Source organism: Cyprinus carpio, chromosome B8 (assembly GCF_018340385.1).
Source record: "Cyprinus carpio isolate SPL01 chromosome B8, ASM1834038v1, whole genome shotgun sequence".
Classification (NCBI taxonomy): domain Eukaryota; kingdom Metazoa; phylum Chordata; class Actinopteri; order Cypriniformes; family Cyprinidae; genus Cyprinus; species Cyprinus carpio.
In genome coordinates this window covers 27,502,075-27,514,164 of record NC_056604.1, presented here as the reverse complement: position 1 = coordinate 27,514,164, position 12,090 = coordinate 27,502,075, and the positions used below count along the sequence as shown (strand labels likewise).

The 12,090-nt window shown below is 40.8% G+C and overlaps 1 pseudogene; it reads right to left on the bottom strand.

Moving 5' to 3' along the window:
* LOC109095498 overlaps nt 1–12,090 on the bottom strand; it is a 143,355-nt pseudogene that overhangs the window by 108,399 nt on the left and 22,866 nt on the right.

The window sequence follows — 12,090 nt, the reverse complement described above, 5'->3', positions numbered from 1 at the left end:
ACCCTAACCCAAATCCTAATCTCGACCCTAACCATATAGTAAGTACATGTAGTTAATTAATATTACTACCTTGTAACAAGGACACCTTAAAAATAAAGTGCAACCGAGATCTGTATTTCAGTGTGGCCTCAACTTGTATTATTTAACATTTGAAACATTTATGCACCATGATATCATCAAGATCTAATGAGGATCAGTGAGAAAGAGATTTTAAGGTGAAAATATGAACGTTGTTAACGGGTTTAATGTGATTTATCCACATATATTTAAAGTTTGTGAGGTTTACGTACCTTGTACCAGTTGTGATCATGCTCTGTTGAGTGACTGTAATACTGTAACACTTTAGGTATGGTACTCTCATTGATACCCTGAAGCATGGAACTACACTAACCTTTTCCACTGGTGGCACTTGCGCTACTAACTTTTTCAGTTACTGGCGCAAAACATGTTTTGGTTGCACAAATTATTTATATTAAGCCGCTCTGGATAATAATGAACAATAATGAAACTGTATTGCATACAGATGTGCTTTTTATTTTACTTGACATCTTTTAAACCAATTATACAGAAATACTTTGATGATAGACTTTGCTCGAGCATTTCCAAATGACCATATAACAACATTTCAAATGCTGTGGAAAAAGATCGTTCTGCTGGTTAGTCAGGATTTGCCATCCCATAGTACAAAGTCACATGACTTTTTTTTTTTGATGCGCTTGGGAGGAATTTATTCGCAAAATGCATTTCCATCTTCCATTATTCGCATTAACCCTTTTTTGCACTAGTCAAAAACCACCGCAATATAAATGATTCCTATAGCTTTGCTTTTACCGCTGTAAAAGTAACATAGTCCACTGTACTTTCCCACTATTCATTAGCCACATGAATAGGTTAGCGTATGTTGGATTAATGGCCAGCCCGTTCTTCTTCAAAATAATAATTTGCGATTTAAATTTGGTGAAAGGCATTTCCTCTTTGGCTATATTATAAGCTACAGTGAACTTAATTATCAATTCAGATTCCTCACTTGCTTGGTTTGCTAAATCTTGACACCGAAATGCAGTGGGGATTGCTGCTGCGTCACGGGATATGTACCTGTCTCTACACTTCGTGTGCTTCATACTGTCATTGTGAAGCTTCAATGATTCGTGTTTGAATTGTTTTGACGCAGTTACAAATTTGGACAGTCCTGCAATTGAAGGCCCACAGAATTTACAGTACACACAGTCAGGGGCGCAGATAGAATTTTTTAACTGGGGGGGACCAAGCTGTCCAGCAGTCATATTTTTTCAGTCCAGAAAAATCAACAGATCAGTCATAGATGATAGTACAGGTGCTCAAAAAATTACAATATCATAGAAAAGGTCTTTATTTTTTGTCATTTAATTCAAAAAAGCAACTTTCTTATATTCTACATTCATTGCACACAAACTGAAATATTTCAAGAGTTTTTTTGTTTTAATTCCGATGGTTACAACTTACAGCTCAGGAAAATTAAAAATTCAGTCTCTCAAAAAATTTGAATATTCCATTTTGAGCTTGATTAGTTTGATTAATTTTGAGTATAAATACTGGGTACCTCTTGGGCTAGTTTAGAACATGCAGGAAAAGGTGCACAGAGCAGCAGGGAAGACCACAGCCTTGGGAAGATTGTCATGAAAAGCCGATTCAAGAACTTGGGAGAGCTTCACAAGGAGTGAACTGAAGCCGGAGTCAGCACATCAAGAGTCACCACGCTCTGACGTCTTCAGGAAAAGAACTACAGGTTTCACATTCCTAGAACCAAGCCACTCCTGAACCAGAAAAAACATCAGAAGCATTTCTCCTGGGGTAAGGAGAAAAAGAACTGGACTGTTGCTCAGTGGTCCACAGTCCTCTTTTCAGATTAAAGTAAATTTTGCATTTCATTTGGAAATCAAGGTCTGGAGGAAGACTGGAGAGGCACAGAATCCAAAGTCCAGTGTGAAGTTTGAGTGTGAGTGTTTTATCAAGTGCAAAGTCAATGCAGCCATCTACCAGGAGATTTTGGAGCACTTTATGCTTCCATCTGCTGACAAGCTTTATGGAGATGCTGATTTCTTTTTGCAGCAGGACTTTAGCACCTGCCCACAGTGCCTAAACCAATTCCAAGTGGTTTGCTGACCATGATATTACTGTGCTTGATTGGCCAGACAGCATGCCTGACCTGAACCTCACAGAGAATCTATGGGGTATTGTGAAGAGGAAGATAAGTAACATCTGAAAAACAATACAGAGGAGCTGAAGGTATCAAAGCAACCTGGGCTTCAATAACACCTCAGTAGTGCCACAGGCTGATCACCTTCATGCCACGCCTCATTGAAGCAGTAATTCCTGCAAAAGGAGCCCCAACCAAGTATTGAGTGCATAATTAAACCTACTTTGGACATCTTTGAACATTTCTGTTTTGTAAATCTTTTTTTTTTTGATTGATCTTTGAAAATATTTTAATTTTTTGAGATACTGAATTTTTAATTTTTCTAAACTGCAATTGGTAACCATCAGAATTAAAAAAAAAAACCTCTTGAAATATTTCAGTTTTTGTGCAATGAATCTAGAATATAAGAAAGTTTGCTTTTTTTAAATTAAATTACAAAAAATAAAGACATTTTCCATGATATTCAAATTTTTTGAGATGCACCTGTATATGATCACTATGGTTACCGCTATAGGGACAATTGAGGCAGCTACCAGCTTCTCATAGGACCCCGGGGTCAGGAGTCATACACATACAGAGAACGTAAACGTCAGTGGCAGCACCATCGTCAGGTGTGTTTATAGACAACAGAACAGCATGTAGTGAGAAGGTGGGTACAAAGTAATGGTTAGATTATTATTGTGCTTCAGCCTGCGTCTGCCCTGACCCGATTCTTTAGCACCAAAACAAACACACCCATAACCCAACAGGACCTGCTACGGTGGCCGAGGGAGCTAAACGCACTGCAAATGATAAAACACCTGCAAATTAAGAAAACATCTTCATCAGTTTGACAACCGCACTGCAAATATTCACAATACAAACAAATAAAGAAATGTGTTGCAAAAACACAGACCACATCTGAAATATTTAAGGGAACCGTAAAGTGACAAATATGGCTGGGACATAATTTATCAATGTTTGCTCTGAAAAGATCTTTGTTTATTTTAACATCCTGATCATATGATTCCTTAGCTTTTTTTTGTTTGTCACTTTTTTTTTTTTTTTTTTTTTAAAAACAACAACATACAATCACATCTAAACAACAGAACAGTTATTTGGTCACCAAAACATTCCCACATAAACATACTGATGGATATATCTCAGATGATACAGCAGACAATAACTGTGTCAGACTCATAAACACAATCCATTTTTCCCAATACTGTAAGTATTTATCCATCCTTAAGTTTAATGCGAACGTCATCCTCTCCATATTTTGGACACTGTTTACAATGTCCAGCCATTCAGTCTTTGTCGGAGGTTATTATTAGCCTAAATAAGATGACTAAATACACAATTACTGTAACTGTGAACGGTTATGTAAGCTGGCTAACTTACTTTTACAACTTACCTTACAAAAACTAACCATAGCCTGTGGTTTTCCTATTGAAATTAATGAATTAATAAATACATTTTTTATATAAAAAAGCAAACAAAAAATGATTACTGTAATCATGCACAAATTAACCATGGATTTACTACTCTAACCATAGTTTAACCATGGTATTTGTACAACTGTGGTTATACAAATGGTATTCAATACGTTCATTTTCATTTGTTGGGGTAATTTTGTTTGTGTTGAGTATTTGTAGCTCGTTTCTGTATTTGTTTGTGTTGTGAGCATTTGAAACTTGTTTTTATATTTCGTTGTGTTGCGAGTATTTGCAGCAAATGTGCTGTCAAAATGATGAAGATGTTTTCTTAATTTGCTGGTGCTTTTTCTATTTGAATGTGAAGTTGCAGCGCGTTGAGCTCTCTCGGCCACCGTGCCTCGCCCCTATTTTGAAATCTTCGCCCCACACATACAAACGCAACCATGGCAACGACGATCGCGGAAACAAGTGAAGATGACACACAAGCATATTCAAACAAAAGCCAACATGTTACATGTTACATGATACGTTGTGTGAAACAAAGCAAAATCAACGTTACTCACCTATCAAAAAGAAACAAAGCAACCTCAGTGTCTGATTCGAGCCCTTCCCACTCCTTGAGTTTCTCTCCACCGCTGGAAAGCTGCTCCGATATTTATGCGGGTCCTGCCTCTTGCCTGATTATAACCCTTGTTTTTTATGTTTTGTTTCTATGATATTTTCCTCTTTTTTTATCTGCCATCTTTCTCAATCTACAGTCGATCTGCTAATATGCTAATTTTGAATAAAAGCGTCTGGTAAATGACTAAATGTAAATGTAATGTAATATGCGTCCTGTGCACGCAAATTGAGCGCTCTCTACACTCTATCAGGACAAGACACGACCCCTTACTGCTGATTGGCTACAAGCGTGTTTTGGGACTCGGTCAGACACTGCGGTCAAAAGCGTGTTTCAAAAATCGCTTAATACACGTTTAAGGAATGGCGGGCAGGTTCGCCATTACTTAGACTAATGTACATTGAGTACATTAGTCAAAGTTGATTAATCCTCTGTTTACCATTAGAGCCTTTCATTGAGACAGTGAGGGGGACGGATCGGGTTACTATGAATCTGGGGGGGTCATGTCCCCTCTGTCTCTAGTGCTATCTGCGCGCCTGCACACTGGTATTCTTCGAGCCACTGGGGGGTTGCGGGGCTGAAGCCAACTTGATGTGTTGAATGCTCAGAGCACGTTATAAAACGTATTCTTATAATACACATTTCTGTTTTAATAAATGCTCATAATAAATCATAGCATATTGCCAAAACAAAAGGTAGGTACAAAAATAATCAGTGCCACAGTTCCCTGCCCTGAAGGCTGAGCTGCCACTCCCCAGCTTCAGAAAACACCTGCACAGAGAAGAAACAAACAAAAAAAAAAGTTTTTTTGTTTCCAATTACGTCTGCACAAACAGTCTTGCCTTAATAAGCAACATAGAACGGACAGAAACTGACTGAAGGTCAATGGCTTTTGTTCATTAGACTGCACTAATTATATACATCACAAATTGACAGTTTTTTTTGTTTGTTTTTTTGGTGGTTGGGTGTTTGACCTGGCAATGCTTTCACTAGACAGAATTTGATGGCTATATAGGCCATGTTCATGCTGCCATGAAGCTTCTTCAAATAAAACTCATCAATCGTCATTTAAGCAATTTAGTTGTTCTGAGCTGTAATGACTTGCACCATGCTTTGAGATGTACTTCTGATTAAAATAACATGTATGTGTATGTTTTCAGTGTGTTGTAATCACGTCTAGTTTACTTATGTAACCCTCATTCCCTGAAGGAGAGAACGGAGACGTTACGTCAGAAAGAGACTGGCGAATGGGGTCTCGCCCGAGAGCCCAATCACCTTTGAGTGGTAACAAAACGAGTCAATGGTACACAATGTACCTTGGTCTGCGGAATTTGCATCACGAGCTCCACCTTGCTGTGTAGGTATATAAGGAGCAGCGCAAGCAACTCGCATTCAAGTCTTTGCTGAGGAGCCTAGCCCAGTGACACGGCTGTTCAGCGGAACAGCGATGTGGCAATGGGACGTAACGTCTCCGTTCCCTCCTTCATGGAATGAGGTTTACATACGTAACCTAGACGTTCTCTTTTAGTCGGTCACGTTCTACATTACGTCAGAAAGAGACTGACGAATGGGGTCTCTTACAAAACGCCAAATGGCTGTCTTCCAGTGACCCGCTTGCAAGTTCACCACCTGATCTCTAAAAGCACTGGTGGTAACTTTGGGCACGTATTCAGGGAGAGTTCTCAAGATAACGAGAGAGTTGGCCTGCCCGAATTCCAGGCACGCTTCGTCAACTGAAAATGCCTGCAGGTCCCTGACCCTCTTAACTGAAGCCAAAGCCGTCAGGAACGCAGTCTTCAATGATAAAAACTTTAGCTCTGCTGAGAGCAAGGGTTCGAAGGGAGCCCACTGCAGTACCGATAGAACAACTGCGAGGTCCCAAGAAGGAACTTGATGAGGGCGAGGCGGATTGAGCCTCCTGGCCCCTCTCAGGAACCTGATGACCAGATCATGCTTCCCAAGAGACTTACCATCAACAGGGTCATGGTGAGCCAAAATGGCGGCCACATAGACATTCAGGGTGGAAGGAGACAGCCTTCATTCCAACCCTTCCTGAAGAAAGGAAAGCACTGACCCGATCGGGCATCTCCAGGGGTCTTCACGGCATGAACAACACCAGGTGACAAAGAGGTTCCACTTCAAAGCATAGGCGTGTCTTGTAGACATTGCTCTAGCCGAGGTGATGGTAGCTACCACCTGAGGTGGCAAGGTACCTAAACCTTCAGTGACCCGTCCAGAACCCACACATGTAGGTTCCAAAGATCGGGACGCGGGTGCCAGAGGGTGCCCCGTCTCTGAGAAAGATGGTCTTTCCTCAGAGGAATTGGCCAGGGAGGGGCTGTCGCAAGGAGTACAAGTTCGGGGAACCAGGTCCGGTCGGGCCAAAAAGGCGCAACCATGAAGACCTGCTCCTCGTCAAGTCAAGTCACCTTTATTTATATAGTGCTTTAAACAAAAAAGACTGCGTCAAAGCAACTGAACAACATTAATTAGGAAAACAGTGTTTCAATAATGCAAAATGACAGTTAAAGGCAGTTCATCATTGAATTCAGTGATGTCATCATGCAGCTCAGTTCTTTTTAAATCGTATCTGTGCAATAATTTGCAATCAATTCAACAATATCGCTGTAAATGAAGTGTCCTTAACTAAGCAAGCCAGAGGCGACAGCAGCAAGGAACCAAAACTCCATCGGTGACAGAATGGAGAAAAAACCTTGAGAGAAACCAGGCTCAGTCGGGGGGCCAGTTCTCCTCTGACCAGACGAAACCAGCAGTTCAATTCCAGGCTGCAGCAAAGTCAGATTGTGTAGAAGAATCATCTGTTTCCTGTGGTCTTTTCCCAGGGGCCAGTGGCGGAACAAAAAGAAAACGAGAACAAAGGATTCTCCCCTGGCCCTCCTCCGGGGGAAGGAGTGGTCCTGCTACCACCTCCTGATGAGCTGACATCCCCAACTCCAGGTCGCCCTTCTCAGGAACGCCGCTTGGCCTGACACTTGGCAGGTTTAGGGGCAGAAACGGGCTGCACTGCCCTTCTGCGGCCATCTCCTCGCTGCAGCCGGGGTGAAGGCTGCTGCTGTGGCCGAGTGGGAGTAGAGGAGACCACAGGGGGGCGCCCTCGATGACGAGCAGGCTGAGGTGGCTGCGCCAGTGGCAGTGTAGAGGCAGCAGGGGGCCACCGGGGCAGGGTGTGTTTGATGGCCTAAGACTGCTTCTAGGCGGCAGAGAACTGCTGGGCAAAATTATCCACCGCATCGCTGGAGAGGCTAGCCTGGGAGACCGGGGAGTTGAGGAGCTGAGTCTGATCAGACTCCCTCATGTCTGCCAGGTTTAGCCATAGGTAGTGCTCCTGGACCACCAAGGTGGACATCACCTGACCCAAGGAGCATGCAGTAACCTTCGTTGCCCGGAGAGTGAGGTCGGTAGCAGTGCGCGCCACCTGCAAAACCCCTGGGTCAGCACTGCCCCCGTGCAGCTCTTTGAGCACCTTGGCCTGGTAGACCTGAAGGGTGGCCATGGCGTGCAGGGAAGAAGCGGCCTGACCTGCAGCTCTGTAAACCTTGGCCACAAGCGTGGATGAGACCTTACAGGCCTTGGAGGGAAGCTTGGGACCACCACGCCATGCGGAGGTGCTCTGAGGACACAGTTGCATAGCAACAGAGTGCTCCACTGGGGGAATCCCAGCATACCCCTTGGCCGCTCCCCCATCGAGGGCAGTGAAGGCAGAGGAAGCACCAGAACGGTTTCAGGCAGTTAAAGGTGCCTTCCATGAACTGGTTACTTCCTGGTGCACTTCCGGGAAGAAAGGAACCAGCGGGGGGTGCTGGTGATCAGCACGAGCAGCCCCCAGGAACCAATCATCCAGCCTCTAGTGGAGGATTCCACTCAAGCCCGATGCTCTCTTCGTGCCTGGGAAAGCACGGCCGTCAACTCAGGATCAGACTCAGGCAACACTGGCACTCCCGAGGGAGGCAATGCAGCCGAATCCTCATCTCCCGAGGACTCAAGCCCATCTTGTGATGCAGCGATTGACATTAGGTCTTCCTCCTGAGCCCCGAATGAGATGTCAGGAGCCTGAGAGGGTCCAGCAAACTCATCCGGAAACTCAACCGGCTGCAGCGTTTGTAAGGGGGGTGTGGCCCGAGGAGGCTGGCTCATCGGGGAAGCCCACACGGTAACCCTCAGATCACCCTGGCCACCAGCCAAAGTAGCACTCTTGCAAGAAGAGGAGCTAGAACGGGGTGTGGCAGAGGGGGTGCTCGGCTCCGAAGCGAAAGCTTGAATGCGAGTTGCTTGTGCTGCTCCTTATATACCCACAATGCGGGGCGGTGCTCGCGATGCAAATCCCGCAGACCAAGGTACATTGTGTACCACTGGCTCATTTTGTTACCACTCAAAGGTGATTGGGCTCTCGGGCGAGACTCCATTCGTCAGTCTCTTTCTGACGTAACATAGAACGTGACCGACTGAAAGGGAACCTAAGTTCCATAAACACCAATATAAAAAAAATAACAAAACCTTTTTATCTGGAAATCAATCTGGAAAGATCTGGACCTGGTAATCTGCAGTGAAATTTCATGTTTGCTTGATGTATGTGGAAAAAAAATAATCTAAGTTACACAGAACAGTACTCCCTGTCAAACTGTCACAACAACATCACTGTTCAACTGGGGTCTAAAACCAAGCAAAAAGACCTGGGCATATTGTTTGATGACCAACTTAGCTTCACTACCAATATTTTAACAACAGTCAGGGGCCAGTTGCATAAACTTAGCCAGCATGTTAAGATTGTGTCTTAAGAACTAGTTTGACCAACTAGAATAAACAAATATGTAACCACCAAACATAATTTAATTACAAAATAAATGTAACTGTAAACATATACAAAATAAAAAAAAAATTAAACTGTAATCAGAAAAAATGAGTAATTAAATTACAGTTACTTATGAAAATGTTAACGATTACAAAAGGGATTACATTTGAATATTTACACACATCCACATACAGATTTAATTGATTTCTTTCCCAAATTGCACTGACTGTTCTGAGACATACTACCATATAATTCCCGCGATGTGGAAAACACAGTCTGTTTTGTAGAATCCAGTGATAAAAACGGAATTCCTATAGCCTAACGCGGACGGAATATGCCACATTTTGGACGAATAAATCAAAAGTAAGTAGTGTCTGTGAATATTAAGCCGCAAAAAGACAATAAATTAATCCTGCACGTTCTACGTGTCTGTGGAAATCAGGCGCGGACTGGCCATCAGGAGAAACGGGACAATTCCCGGTGGCCTGGCAGCCTTTTTGGTGCACTATTTTAATATTATTATTGTATATTTGCCTGTTGAATGTACTAAAGCAATAATTTCCGAATCCGCCATTCAGTAATTAAATCTCCAATAAATCATGAATCAGTTAGTCATGACTGTCAATACTTCAGCTTGTGCGCTCTCCGCGCCTACGATCAGAGTCATCAATGCGAGAGAGAGAATGGAGTGGACTTTGGAAGTGCACAGGTGGAGCAGAGAAGCAAAACTACTGTTCAGGGTTTCAAGTGCAGGTCAGTTTCATCTGTAAATATGCTATTGTAGTTGTGTCTTTGTTTACTTAGTAAAGCAGCAGCAGCCCATTGCTCACCATCACTCAAAATACTGTATAAAGGACATCGTTATTATTTATTGTAATGTTACAGTAGTAATTTAGCAGAAAAATAATCATATTTTATAATAGGTTTAGGGGGAGCTAGGGCAGACAACACCACAACCCTTATGAAAATTAATTATGATTTTATTATAAATCCAAAGACAATGGTTACTATTGTTTAACCATGGCAACCACAAATTAAAAATTAATTTACAAATTACAAATACAACTGGTAATCCATTTGCCAAAAAAAAAAAAAAAAAAAAAAAAAAAAAAAAAAAAAAAAACATGGTTACTGTACTTTTACTATAATAAAAGCATGGTTAATTTTTGTAGGGGAAAAACATGACTCATGTTCAGTATTAGGATTTTTTCTATAAAGATATTGTAGTGATGTACTAATTCTGACATGTAGGCAATTTAGAAAGTATAGTTTTGTTAAATCTTGAGTTTTAAAGTCATGAGAGAGATGGATATCAGGGCAAAATAAAGGGACTGAAAAGAAAAATGGAAGTGAAGGTGCAGTTCAGGAGAGAATTTTTAATTATTTTGCATGTCCCCAACCTAAAAGATTTAAACCTTTTTTTATGTCAGCTCCATACAAAAAATAGGGTTGTCCTTGTTTCAGAATTTGCTTGTATTTTGTATGAGATTTCCCGGTCTGAAATTATTTCCCTGTCTGCCCCTCGTAGAAATTAATGGCACAGACATGCGGTTTCATTTACTACACATAGGCCTACTGAAGCTAGCAGTGTTTTTTTTTAGCCTCTGCTGCCTCAGTATATGAGTACATGAACACATAAACATAATCTCTAGAACTAAAACAATCTCTCACTTCATGAGCATTTTACTTATTTTGAGAAAACTATAGTCATATCATATACAGAGAGACATCATGTTTCAAAAAGACACCAATGTTTCAAGAGTTTAGTACACAGAATAGGATGTATGCTTATTAGATAAACGTATTTGAGTTGATGTATATGCTTTTATTTACTATTCTTTTTAAATTAACTATTTTTCCCCAGACCATTGTTAGGTGCAGTGTTTCCTGTAGTTATGCAAAGATTTGGTTTCAAAAACAGTATCAGTAAACAACTTCTTATGATTTTAAATCTGCATTGAACTTCAGATCAATCTCAAAGTAAAAGGCGGTACTAAAGTCTGATTTTGTGGTGGATGTGTTCAAATTTGATAACCTTATTTCAAGTGATGGATTTTGAAAGTCTGACAGTGTTGAGCACTACTGTTAGGTTAACCCCTGCATGGTGTAAATGTTTGAAAATGATTAACAGTTGAAAATAAACATTCACCATAAAAATATAAAAAAAAAAAAAAAAAAAAAAAAAAAAAAAACATACACAAAAAATAAAGTAATTGAAAAAGTTAAACTACTATTACATTTTAAGTAGGGTAACTTGTAATCTGTAATTTATTACATTTCCAAAGCTACCTTCCCAACACTGGTTATCAGTCTTACTTTTTCAATAGAAATAAGACCAATCTATCTTTTCATAACTGAATTAAAAAAGTTATGACCAGTCTTGTAAATTTGTGATCAGAATGAGACCCTTTAATGTCAGAGTAAGCTGTGCAGCTCCTCGTCCAAACTCTTACCGTTTCTAATACTGGTATACTGCAATGCTCTATAGGCCTTAAGCTGTTATTTTTTGTTATTTTTTTCTGAAACAAAAACAGTTAATTGTAACCATATTTGTCAGGTTCCAATAAATAAATAAAAGCTATTAATACTGTACAAACTGTGTGAAACTTTCTTCTAGCTGCCATTTGCATCTATACTAGTAACAACAAATGCAAGAACCAATGACCATTTGGCATTCAGTAACTTATTCAGAGAATGTTACAGAGAAATAAAACTTTCAAAAATAAAACTTTCTCATGCTTGGTGTTCATTAGAAAAGCAGTGGTGTTCTGAGACACTCAGTCAATGAGATAAGCAGATACATAAAGAGATATAGCTCAGCCATACATACTGGACAATATCTTTTGCCAAAATGTGTTTGCAAAAAATTCTAAGAGCAGCTTTTAAGAATTTATCTGAAAGAAACTCCAAGACAAGAGCCACATCGTTGTGTGAAGTCAATACACCAGTCCATCTAGTACATCAAAAACTCATTACTTTTTGCAATCTCCAAGATTTTCTAATTTCATTTTAATGATCTCATGGATCAGTTAAACAAATCCCCTTTGTCTTTGTTGTCCTTGTTCCAGTA